This window comes from Pinus tabuliformis, chromosome Q, assembly GCF_031772625.1.
Source record: "Pinus tabuliformis cultivar Carrire ecotype Pingquan chromosome Q, CPIR1, whole genome shotgun sequence".
In the NCBI taxonomy this organism is placed as follows: domain Eukaryota; kingdom Viridiplantae; phylum Streptophyta; class Pinopsida; order Pinales; family Pinaceae; genus Pinus; species Pinus tabuliformis.
Genome location: NC_142296.1, coordinates 351,850,705 through 351,863,511, shown reverse-complemented (window position 1 = coordinate 351,863,511; position 12,807 = coordinate 351,850,705). Strand labels below are relative to the sequence as shown.

At 38.3% G+C, this 12,807-nt stretch overlaps 1 long non-coding RNA gene across 1 annotated transcript; it reads left to right on the top strand.

Annotated features, from left to right (window-relative positions):
* Nucleotides 1-1,222: 1,222 nt before the first annotated feature.
* On the top strand, nt 1,223-6,340 carry LOC149219626 (uncharacterized). Its single transcript, XR_016248714.1, has 2 exons — nt 1,223-1,933; nt 5,869-6,340. It is a non-coding gene; the product is annotated as an uncharacterized LOC149219626 (long non-coding RNA).
* The last annotated feature ends 6,467 nt before the right edge of the window (nt 6,341-12,807 follow it).

Below are 12,807 nucleotides of genomic sequence, written 5' to 3'. Positions count from 1 at the left end.
TCCTAGGATGTTATGTTGTCGAGGACGACAACGACTTCAGGTGGAGGAGGATGTAAGGACCTGCAGTCCTTGACACGCGCTCCGGCATGAAGTGTGATGACAAACGAAGAAAGGACGAGCTCAGACCTACAACGCGAAGATGTTATGTTATAATGCAATGCGTAGGAGGGGAAAGCGATGGATTTATATGCGTGGAAGCATGGTTTAGTACCTATGGAGCCGACCTACGACTTGAAGCAAGCCGACGGGGTATTTGCAATGGAGTGTGGGTGCGTTAAGGCGTGGAGGACGAGTCGGCCGGGTAGACCAACTCGCCCTGCCACTCGTATAAATTAGATGTGTGTGGAGCTCATTTGGACAAGCAACGAACTCGCTCATCATGTGAAGAAGAAGGCGCAGATCTAGTGTGGATGCAGCAAAGAAGGAAGGCACAGTTTTGGTGATGCACCCGTTCTTGGGCAAGTAGCACCATCTCTTGGTTTTGGGCAAGAACGCGGGTAGAGGTCGCCCATCGGTTGGAGAAAGGCGTGCATGGGTGTGGCACCTGGTTGTGCAAAGGAGCGCTCGATGGTTGAATGAAGGCGTGGGCGCCCGATTTGTGCGACGACTTGGCACGGGTTTTTGGGTGACTCGAGTGAGTGCTTGCCCGTCATGCAAGTCTGCACGGTGAGACATTTGGTGAAGCCGGTTGTGCGAAGAGGGTGTCTTGGTGACTTGGTGGAGTCACCCGTCCGTCGTGCACGAGACAAGGTTCGGTTGTGAAGTGCAGAAGACAGCTCTTGTGAGGGCGCGCCCGCCCGCCTTGGGCAAGGAAATCTTGGCTATCACACGGAGGTGTAATGATGATGTAAATTTGGCTAATTATGAAACTTGGTGTTTCCAAGTATATTTGTAAAGCTTTGTAAAATTGAAGATTGCATAATATATTATTCGGAGAGACTCATTGTTCAGGGAGTTGCCCCTCCCTTTATACTGTGCAATTGTGTTCTTCATTTATAATTGCTAATGATAATGAATGTGTATGGGTGTTCATTGGTATAAAGAAAACATTATTAATACTTGGTTGCGAAACACAAACTAAGTAGGATAAGTGGTTAGGCATAGTCCGCGAACATAAGTATTGGTGAAAAGAAAGTGTTCGGTGGTGCCGCACCTCGCCAAACACGGTTGAAAGACTATCGTCGTCTCTCGCATCGTGACACTGCGATACGAGATTAACTCAAGCCCCATTGAGGGAATCGGCTCCGGTTTCACAGTTTGCATCTAGTTTCGATTTTAATTGAAATCCCATTGAGATAATCTAATTTGCGTTTACATTCTGCGTCGATCTTGGAGTTTGGTTTGAGGGTTTTCATTATATTCGGCCTAATCCTGGAGTTCCATTCGAAGAATATTCTGGAGATCCAACCTTAAGCTTAACTGTGATTCGAAGAGTTTTATGGAGATTTGACCTAGCCAGGGGTTCAAATGAGTTTACTTGAGGTCATATCATGGAGCATTAAGTTCGATTTGCTATGGAGCTAAGTGAGGTATCTATGGAGAGGATCGAAGAATAAGACAAAACGAGGAGTTTCAGAGGAATAAAGTGTGGGGATTTCCCCTGCCTTTTTATGCTGCAGATTGAAGGGTTTCCCTACAGCCTTTCGCTGGAGGCTACACAGGATTTCCCTTGCCTTATTTTTGCCGCAAACTCCAAAGGGTTTCCCCTGCTGACTCCAAACTCTTTCTGCTCTCCTTTACGAGCGCGGAGATTACCCAGCTTTAAGCTTATAATGGTAGGCAGAGGAGGCACCGGGACCGTATAAGTAGGGTTTAAGTTAGTATTATTCATTAGCTCTTTCAATCAGTTAGATCGAGGGTTATAAATGTGCTGAAAAAGGGAAGACAACGTTGAATCGTTATCTTGCTCGGGAGTTTGAGAACAAATATGAGTGTGAGTATAATGTTTATATTAACTTTTATGGTCTTATGTCCTCTGTATACATATTTGCTGTATTAAATCATATTTGCTGTATTCAATTCTTATACATATTTGAATCCACACCGCATAAATATTAGTTTTAAATTCTTATACATGTTTGAATCTCGACCACAGATCTACATTCAAGTTGTTGGTATTTAAATTTAATATACATCGTGGTTGGACTTGATTTATATGGTGTTGGGTTCTTGCTCAGTCTAGTGTAAGCATATCATTTTTCTTTCGTTATGTTTTATCCCTGGTAGCTTCCCTAAATTTATTTGTCGTTGTTTGTAAAGCATTTGAAGTACTGTCCAGATCGTGGCTTCTTTACTATGATGATGGTTTCTCTGGGCATTGTTAGATCTTTGTGAAAGTGGCATAGACATGTGCTTCCATCTCTAATTTGGGTTCTTGTGATTATAGTGCTGAAGCTTTTGTATTTTAAATTTTTTAATGAATGGTAGCTCTTTATTTGACACACATGCAGATATCTTTCTGACTCTTATTATTCTTCGTATTCTTTAACAACTCTGTCCCAGCGATCTGACATTTGGATTCTTCTCAAGATTTTGGTGAAAATTTTCTCATAAAGCCATATTCTTTGGCTTCTACCCCGTGTATCCAATTCCGGCCCACAACAGAAAATAAAGGAGCTGACAATAAAAATTAGATTCATCTTCAGGCTTTCATTTCAGTAGTACCTGCTTACTGATTACTACCTGACCAAACGAATGAGGAGCTGCCACCGTTGCTCTTTGTTAAACTTGCCAAACAGTGATCTTAATCTTCATTCGGTTCAGTTCATGATGTCTGAATATCAGATTGTCATCAATTATTTTTTGTAAGTAAGACTTATGAGATTTGAATAGACAACTTATTACTAGGTGTGTTTTAATGGTTATACTCATTTACGGTCAATAAAAAATTCAATTGTACTCATTCAAAAACTCAATTATACTCATTCACCATCCATCCAAAACCTAATAAAGAAATTATCAACAATCTTAAATTTTCATTCACCATCCATCCAAAACCTAATAAAGAAATTATCGACAATCTTAAACCTTACCCACCCTGGACCCTGGGATTAAACTGGGTATCCTCCCATGGAAACTAAGTTTAGTAATTGTCTTCAACGGAGTACCACCTACCCCAGTTGACAGGGATATTTCCTTCTCGCAGAATACCGAGTAAGAGCTACATGTGTAATAGACATTGTGATTGCTGTCAAAATTGAGTGGGAATGCCAAGCACTGGTTCTGTAAATGAACCATCCATATAAAAATTTCCAGCTGCATTTCGATAGGACAGTTTCAAGAACAGAAACAAATAAAGTGCTCACGAAAGGCATCTTAGACAGATGTGGTGAAGGATGTGCGCTTATTGCCATCCAGTTAATAATAATGACGATCGTTGCTTTCAACTGAGATAATTATAAGGAAATGAATTAATTGGTGTTATAACTTCTTTTTTTTACACTTCAGAAGTTTAGACAAAAGATTTCTACTTTTATTTTTACATCGGAATAAGTTAGGGATAAGTTTTTTTATTTTCAATATGTATATGCTAAGTTGAGTTGAGTTGGGTTAATAGTAGTCTAGAAAATGGTTAAAAATATTTTGAAGTTTTACATTGCTATGAGAGAGAAAATAAATTTAAAAAAAAATAAAAAATAAGTTTGTTGGTTAATTTTATGGAAAAAAAAAATTTAAGTAATATTTTTAGAGTATTTTTTTGATTAATTTTAAGTTGCAGTTGTTTAATTTGTAAAATTTTAGTTTTTAGGGTTTTTTGGGTGCTGAATCTATTTATACATTAAAAAATAATAAACTATAAAAATTCATGATTTTACTTGAAATTGTATCAGTAAATTTTAGCAACAAAAATACTATTACGTCTATAAAATAAACTATACAAAAAAATTTGTATCACCAAATTCTAGTGAAAAATATTATTCAAAATAAACTATGAAAAAAACCCAAAAATTAGTAATTTTTTTTTTAATACATTAATTGAAGTGCCACATTTTGAGACTCATCATTAGTTTGTGTCATTAAACTGTGAATCAAATCAAAACACATCCAGAGAACCGTCTGAAATCTCAATAGGCAATGCCATTTTCCAGGTTAGTGATATCTGGTTAGTGTTGTATTTTGATGCCTTAGTGAAACTTATCAGCATCCTACTCTCGCTGTGCCCCTTTTTTAGATTTGTTTTGAAAACTTGTGTGGATCATTAGTTCCTTGTATTCTGTCCTAAAATGTTGATGGAAGTATTTGTTTTAAAATTTTATGTGCATTATTGGCTCCTCTTATTCCGTCATAAAATCAGATTGGAGAATTGCTAATAGATTCGTTATTCCCAAAGCACCCGAATTCGGTTCCTCGTTCATCATTTGGTATTTAGTGCATTCGATCCTGCACATTTATTCCGTCGTAAGATCTAGATTGGAGAAGTGTTAATAGATTGGCATAGCTATGCCAGAAACATGCCAATTCGCCTTCTCATTCATCATTTGGCATTTAATGCATCCTGCACATTGAAATATTTCTTCAGGGCCATAAGTGCCTGTGGTAGTTCTGCAATCCGCTTGCACAATAAATTTGCTCTTCGTAAACTTCATATCTTGATTTTTGATGAAGTCTCAAGGCAACGCTAGAAACCCTTATCATAACCATGTCACTGATTTTGCTGGTACTTGACCTCGGCGTTTATTGCACATTAAAGAAGAAAAGACGCCACCTGTTTTTGTAAAGCAAGCTTTGTTATATGGCCATGGACTGGATTGATATAGAAGCACTAAAATCATTCAATGAATGGGATGCTACATCTGTGCATCTCCAGGTTTATTATACTGCACTATGTAGAAGAAACACATTCCAGTCATTGAACATGAGTGGGCAATTTATAAGTATGGCCCTAGTTTAACCAATCCATTATCTTTTTCTTGATATAGTTTTCAGTCAAATTTTCCTAAAATGTAAAATCTCTAAGTTAAAATTAATAATTTGAATTATATAACATGCAAATCCAAGTGTTTTGATGATGTTTTTGAAATGCTAAATCTATCTATATAATTAAAAAACACATTGAAAACAATTAAAAATCAAAGTGTAGCTTTGTATTCCCAAAAAAATGTTACAAAACACAATAGTTAGAAACCGCCTTTTATGGAAATACATAGGCTTTCAATAATCCAAAATTGAGGTATTCAATAATTACGCTGCACTTTATATTGTGAGAAAAGCCTTCCTTGAGATTGGCTAACAAATCAATTATACGATGTTATTTGTCATAATTCCTCTGTTTCCTGCCGCAGTTGCAGTTACATCTTTCAAGATATACACCAAGTTTGGCTGTTTGAGTGCAGGGCATGGGTCTCTGCTATGTGGCTCGGTGCATCAAGCTCTTTAGGCGATTTGATATAGGAGTGGGATGGGATGTCTTAATTTCCGATATAGATAATGGAATTGGAAACATAGAAATATAAGGCTTTTCCTATTTCCAACCCTATAACAAAGTAAATGTGCTCTGACATACAAGCCAAATAGCGCTCACCCTTTGAGTGACAGCACATAAATCAAGATAGCAGCGTGGAGAGAGAGGGGCGAGCGCTATTTGGTTTGCATGTCAGAGCGCATTTACTTTGTTATAGGGTTGGCTTGCATGTCAGAGCGCATTTACTTTGTTATAGGGTTGGAAATAAGACTTTCCTAAATACAAAGTTCATGTGAAGGTGCAGAGTTGTTTCGTACTGCATACTCAGTGCATGTATCTAGTCAATATTAAATCATCTAAAGTTAATTTAACTTCTTCTGATACGGTTTTTCTATTATGAGTATGTCTCGAAGGTGTAATGTTCATTTTTCAATGCAGACGATTATTCACGCAAGTTATTGACGCAGGTGAGGACTGGTTACAATTATTTTAATACCCAGGGCAGAAGCAAAACTCAATCAAATGCAGAAGGCATAAGCTACTTGTGAGACTTTTTATAAAAGTCACCCACCGCATATTCCAACTTTCCGACGGAGGTCGAACTGTCGAGGTACAAGTGCATGGTGAAGATGAGGTCTTGCTGATAATTGTACATGCCCTACATGAGCATGGACATGGTTCATTGAGGTGATTTGCTTGTCAAATACAGTTAAAAAATTTCCAAAACCATTTGGATTCTTTAAAAAAATTGCAAAACTTTAAGATTCTTTCTTGAAACTGTGAAGATGGGTCGAGGAGCTGTGAAAACCATCAAATTTGACGGGTAAGTTTCTTTTAAAATTCCAACCCTATCTCCCACCTTAATTGCTTCAAAATTTTTAATGCCAGCCGGTGGTTTTGCATAGTTTAGCAAATCATAGATGGTGCCCTATTGATTCATATTTCTTGATTTCAAGCTTTGTTTAGTCAACTGCTCCGCATAGTTTAGTAAATCATAGATGGTGTCCCATTGATTCATATTTCTTGATTTCAAGCTTTATTTAGTCAATTGCTACGAATAATGCAGAGGTGGAAATACATAGAAAATGGATTCAAAATTGGGTTAGAGCAAATATCTTTTTGCATAATTCAAAATCAGTTAAATAAATTACATAGGAGACAAGGAAACAAACAACAATTAATAACAGGAGAAAGTCCCAACTAAGACTCAACTAACTAAACATAATTTAAAGTGCACTACCCAAATGTTTTCTTTGAAATTCAAATATAAATTTGCCTAATGGTTTTGTAAAAATATCGACAAGTTGATCTAGTGATTCACATAAATCAAGTAAGATATCTCCATCATTGACAAGCTCATGAATGAAATTAAAGTGTGTCAATATATTTTCTCTTTTTGTGAAGGACATTATTTTTGGATAAAGAGATGACAGAGTTGTTATCACAATAAATAGGAGTTGGCTCATTTTGAACATTTGAGAGATCTTTCAATAGTTTTCTCAACCACACTATTTGACAAGCTGCTAAAGTTGCAGCTACATATTATGCCTGTTAGCTCTGCTATGTTCTTTGAAATTTGATGGATAAAATAGGTTGGGCAGTGTTGATTTTGGTTGCAAAGGAGCTCATAGCAATCTATTGGATCATTCCTCCTTCATTTTCATTATGCCCTTATAACTCCCGCCATCTCCGTTTCGTCCCTCCTCTTAATCCTCTTTATTTTCTTTTAAATCCCCTTTATCCCTGTTTTTCTCCCACTAGCTCCGTTTTCCACTTAATTTCTTCAAAAACCCCATTCAAACCTCACTACCCTTGTTTTACACTCGAATTCAGTGTAAAGTTTGTGTTTCCTTAGCACCCGGGTTTTTTAAAATTAAACGTTATATAACCCACATGACCACATTCATAAACCCACGCTTTGTCCCTATCACATTAGTTTTAAAGGAGCATGTGCCTTTTACCTCAGTCGTTTGATCATCTGCCACAAGATCCGACGGTGTACACTACCCCCATTCTGCGAACCTGCACATCTGATAACCCACGGGGAAGCGGTTTCCCGCCAGCCACGTGTATCACCCTGATTGCATTGCACCGTTGCATAAGGAAACCGTCCGATGCCGAAAGCGGTGCGGGGAATACCGCCCCCCCGCGAAACTGCCTGTCCCCCGCTCGTTAACTATTGATCACCTCCACCGCCCGATAACCATCCGATCATCCCCGTCCATGATCCGACGGTCCTCGTTCTTCCCGCGCACATGCCTCCCGATAACCCTCATACGCCGATCTCTACCATCCGACTTGCCAGATATAACGGCTAATATTCCATCGCGCTTTTGTTTCCTCCCGACGCTGCCCTCCAAGAGCTTTAGGCCATCCATCTGAGCTATTCAACGATCAGCATTCATGCCCAGTTCATCGTCCATTTTCAATGTATTTTTCAGTGTTTTCGGCCTGTTTTGTGCGCACGAAGAAGGAAGAGATGATCTGGTACTCAGTGCATTGAATCCACAACAACTTCATTCAAAGAACAGCACGGCCAAGGACGAGAAGGACAGCCTTGAGTAGATAAACATGACATTTACCTGTTCAAGAAGGACATCAAAGTACCAGAAAAGTCAATTTTGTTCATTAAAACAATCAAATTGTATCAGAGACCCATATCTGATTGTAAATGCGGTTGGTGGTTAGTTATGACCCCTCCACGCATAGGTTAGCAGAGATTTTTTGTGAACAAACTCTATATATACCAAAAAACAAGATGTAATTAGGTTGATGAATGTTATTTTGGTGTAAACTTCAACTTTTGGAGATTGCAACTATTGTGTCTCCTGTAGCTTCTGGTTTTCATTTCCAGCTAATATAAGCTTCTTTTGTTGTTGATTGCTCACTTTCCACTTCTTCTTCCTTGTTCCAGGTTGTGCCTGTTATGTATTTATTCATGTGTTGTTGATGCTTAGCATTAGAGGGGCTGTCATCCCACCTCTGTGTTAGAATTTAGCTGTATCATTGAATTTATATGCAGGTTTCTATTGTTTTAATGCCAGAGAGCTGTCATTCTGTCTGTGCATTAAGAAATAGATTTACAGACCTTTTAACTGGTTGCAGCTGGCTATCACAGGGTCCTGTGCATTTGCTGGTGTGATCAATATTCTCCATTATCACATTTTCTTAAAACTGTGAGTAATTGGTGGTCTAAAGCCTTGTAGTCCGGGGGTGTTCACCCATGTCTGGGGTTAAACATAGAAGTGGTTATCTGGCTTGAACATGTAGCATTTCTTTCATTCATCCACCAATTTTCCAACATTTTGTTGAGTTTGTAATGTTCTCGAGCATCTCTGATATACAACCTAGGAGAGTTTCTTGGGGTGATAACATTAATTGGCACCGTTACCGGGGAGAGGAGAATTGAAGCTCAGCTTCCCTGGGAGAACGACACAGCTTCAAGCTTTGATGATAGACAAGGTTTGAACATAGTTTCTGGTTGTAATCATCTATCTGGGGACTCCATTGGAGGAATACCATCCTTTGGTGACTCCACATTAAAGTTTTGGCTCAGTGTGTGAGACATACTCGAGGAAATCCTCAGAAATCCCCTGCTGAACCAGTACCTAACCCTGAGAGGATTGGTAAATCAAAGAAACCATCACAGAAAGGGGCATCAGGATCAGGTAAGCCTAAGAAATCTCATGCATCTCTGAAAGATAAAGTTATTGTTGAAGATATACAGTTTGAAGATTTAGAACCCAGCACTATTAATAAGGAAATTCCTTCAGAGATTAATTCAGCCCCTTGTGCAGTTAGTTCCCCGTTGAATTTCAGTCCAAAGAAAAGTTCCCATTCAGTCCAAAACATCCCTTTGTCTCTACCATTCATCACATTACTCCCTACTATTCAATTTGCTAGTATTCTTCCAAACACTCCAGTCATGGTAGGATAGCAAGCACCCACGAAGATTGAGAGAATTGTTGCTGCTAGATATGGACCTTTAGTCTTTCCTGTTCCTTTAAATCCTATGTCTGTGGGGGAATATCAGAAATATATGCCTAAATTCACTGGTACAGAGGGAGTAACAACAGAGGAACACCTTGAAGCTTTTTACAGTTATGCTGATAATTTAGATATAAGTGAAAATGATGTGTGGATGACAGTTTTGTTTAGAGTCTTGATGGAGAGGCTAGGAAGTGGTTCAGAGAATTACCGCAGAGATCTATAACAGATATTGAAGCATTATATGATACGTTTTTGAAGCAATTGGGAGATAAAAAAGACTTGTTGTATTATCATACTGAGTTTGGTAATCTAAAGAGGGAAAATGGTGAATCTTTGCCCAATTTTAATAAAAGATTCAATCGAATGTATAGTAAGATACCAGTTGAGGTAAAGCCTACTCCTACCTCTGCCAAACTCACTTATGCCAATGCTTTTGACTCTGATTTCTGCTTGTTGTTGAGAGAAAGGAGATGTGCTACTCTAGCAGACATGCAGGATGCAGCACTAGAAGTAGAGTCTAATATCATGGCAGCAGAAAAGCTCAAAAGTCAAGCTGATAGGAGAAGACAGAGAAATCAGGCTTCTACTTCTTCTGCATCATCTTCAGAGCCTAAATTAGACAAAATGACTAAGATGATAGAGTCATTGGCTGCTGAAATTTCTAAGCTGAAAGTTGAGCAGAATTCAGGGAAAACAAGGCAGCATAACACATTTGCTCCAAGAAACCCCAATCCATTCAGAAGAGAAAATGAGCAGTTACAAATAATGCAAAGGGGTGAAGATTCAAAAGAAGATCAGAAAGTTAAAGCTCCGTTCCAAAATGTAGTCATAGAGGAGGAACAATTTCAAGAAGATGAGGATGAAATTCATTGCATGGAAGATAAAGGCAGCGCTACATTTTTGACTTTGGCCGCTTATGAAGAGTCTTTGTTGCAGGAACAAGACAGTCAAGAATGGGATAGAGAAGCTGTCCTACAAGCTGAAAAATAGTAGAGATATAACCTGAGTTCGAATGCAAAGAATGTCAATGAAAATTCTGTCCAAAGAGCTATTGTCCAAACAGAGTCATAGAATAGCAGGCAGAGAAGACTCGCAGCTGATCCAGTCATCCTCAAAGCTCCAGTTCAAGAGGTAAAAGGTTCTGATAAGTTGTCTTCTTCTTTTAGCTTTGAGTCAGAAGTCCAGAAATTGAAAATATTTGTGCCTCTAGTTGAGTTGGTGAAGAGTGAAGTATTTAGGAAGACTATCATTGAAGCCCTTGAACTAGAAACCAAACAAACCTCCATTGACTCTATTAATTTGCAAAATGACAAGCCTACCATTATGCTCAGCTCTATGATTGAACCTGCTGATAATAATTCTCCATCTTTTTATGTCTCATTGACCATTCATGACAAAACCCTACACAATTTCCTGCTAGATACAGGGGCCAGCCACAATTTGATGCCTAAAGCTATCATGGAAGAGTTAGGCCTTGATATTACTAGACCATATCATGATTTATTTTCTTTTTATTCAAGGAAGGTGAAATGTCTTGGATTGATTAAAGATTTGGCCATTACCTTAACTCAGATGCCCATGAAGAGTATGATGATGGATATTGTGGTAGCAAATGTTCCTCCTAAGTTTGGCATGCTACTGTCCAGAGGGTGGATTAAGAGACTAGGGGGGACATTACAGAATGATCTATATTATGCCACTGTCCCAGTTTTTGGAGGAGAAAGAAGGAGGTTATATAGAGAAGCACAGTTGGCATATATCATCAGTGATGAGAAGAATCTTACAAATCATCCTATTTATGCAGTGGACACTGATTTTGGAGCATGTATCCTGCAAATAGAAGAATCTCAGAAGGCCTCAATGCAGATCAGGAAACCAACAGTTTAGGCCGAAGAAGAGCAAGGAAGTCGGGTTTGGGATATGTTTTTTGATGGAGCATGTTCCAGGAATATTGCAGGAGTAGGGGTGGTGCTGATATCTCCACAACAAGAAAGCATTCAGTTGTCTTTTAAGCTGGTTTTTCAAGTCACAAACAACATAGCAGAATATGAAGCTCTGCTATTGGGCCTTAATGCAGCAAAAGACAGAGGAATCAAGAATCTGAAGGTATTTGGAGATGCTGATTTGATCATTTAGCAAGTAAATAAAACATTTCAAGCGAAGCACCCAAGGCTGAAAGCATACAGAGATGAGGTATGGAAAATCGGAGAGTCTTTTGATTATTTATGTATTTCATACATTTCTAGAGCCCAAAATCAGCTTGCTAATTCCCTTGTTGTGTCTGCTAGTCTATTTATCCCTCCAATGCCTCTCAGACTAGTTTATGAAGTCCAAATGAAATACAGACCGTCATTGCCTGATAATGTCCACCATTGGAAAGTTTTTGATGATGATGATGAGTTAAATAGGTTTCTGCAAGTCATTGATGAGTTTTACAAAATGCAAATTGACCAAGAAAATGAAACTTTGGAAGAAAGCCACCAACCCCAACTTAGAAATAAAATTGGTAAAGACAGCATTGTCCAGCTTCCTAGTAACCATATTCCTAAGGATTTAATTCCTCTTGAAAGAATGTTTGACTAAAATGATGTGCCTTACAAAGCTGCCCAAAAAGAAGACCAATCTGTAGTCTGTAAGCATGATATAGGAAGTCCAGGTCAGCATAGATATGTAAATTTGTCCACTTATTTGTCAGCTGATCAAAGTGATGAATACTGCAATTTAGTGAGGCAATTTGTTGATGTGTTTTCCTGAGAGTATAGTGACCTGAAAAAATATGATAAGAACATAATTCAACACAAAATCCCTCTGGAAAAAGACACAATTCCTTTCAAACAGAAGCTGAGATCAATAAATCCTATGCTTCTTCCTCTAATTAAAAAAGAAACTAAAAAATTATTGGCTGCCAAGATCATAGTCCCTCTCAGGTATTCAAAATGGATAGCCAATCTAGTGGTGGTGAGGAAGAAGAGTGGAGAAATCAGACTGTGTGTTGATTTCCGAAATTTAAATAAATGCTCCAAGAAAGACAACTATCCTTTATCGAAAATGGAGCATTTGCTGCAAAAGGTCTCAGGAGCCAAAATAATGTCTTTTTTGGATGTTTTTTTAGGCTTTAATTAGATTGCTGTGCACCCAGATGACCAAGAGAAGACTGCATTCACCACTCCTTGGGGCACTTTTATGTATGCTAGGATGCCTTTTGAATTGATAAATGCTGAAGCAACCTTCCAGAGAGCTATGGATATAACATTTGTGGGAGAGAAGGACAAATTTTTCCTTATCTACCTTGATGATATAATAGTTTACTCCAGTAGCCATCAAAATCATTTGCAGCATTTGAAAAAAGTGTTCTTGAAGTGCAGGAGGTTTGGAATTTCAATCAATCCCAAAAAATCACAATTTGCTTTAGAAAA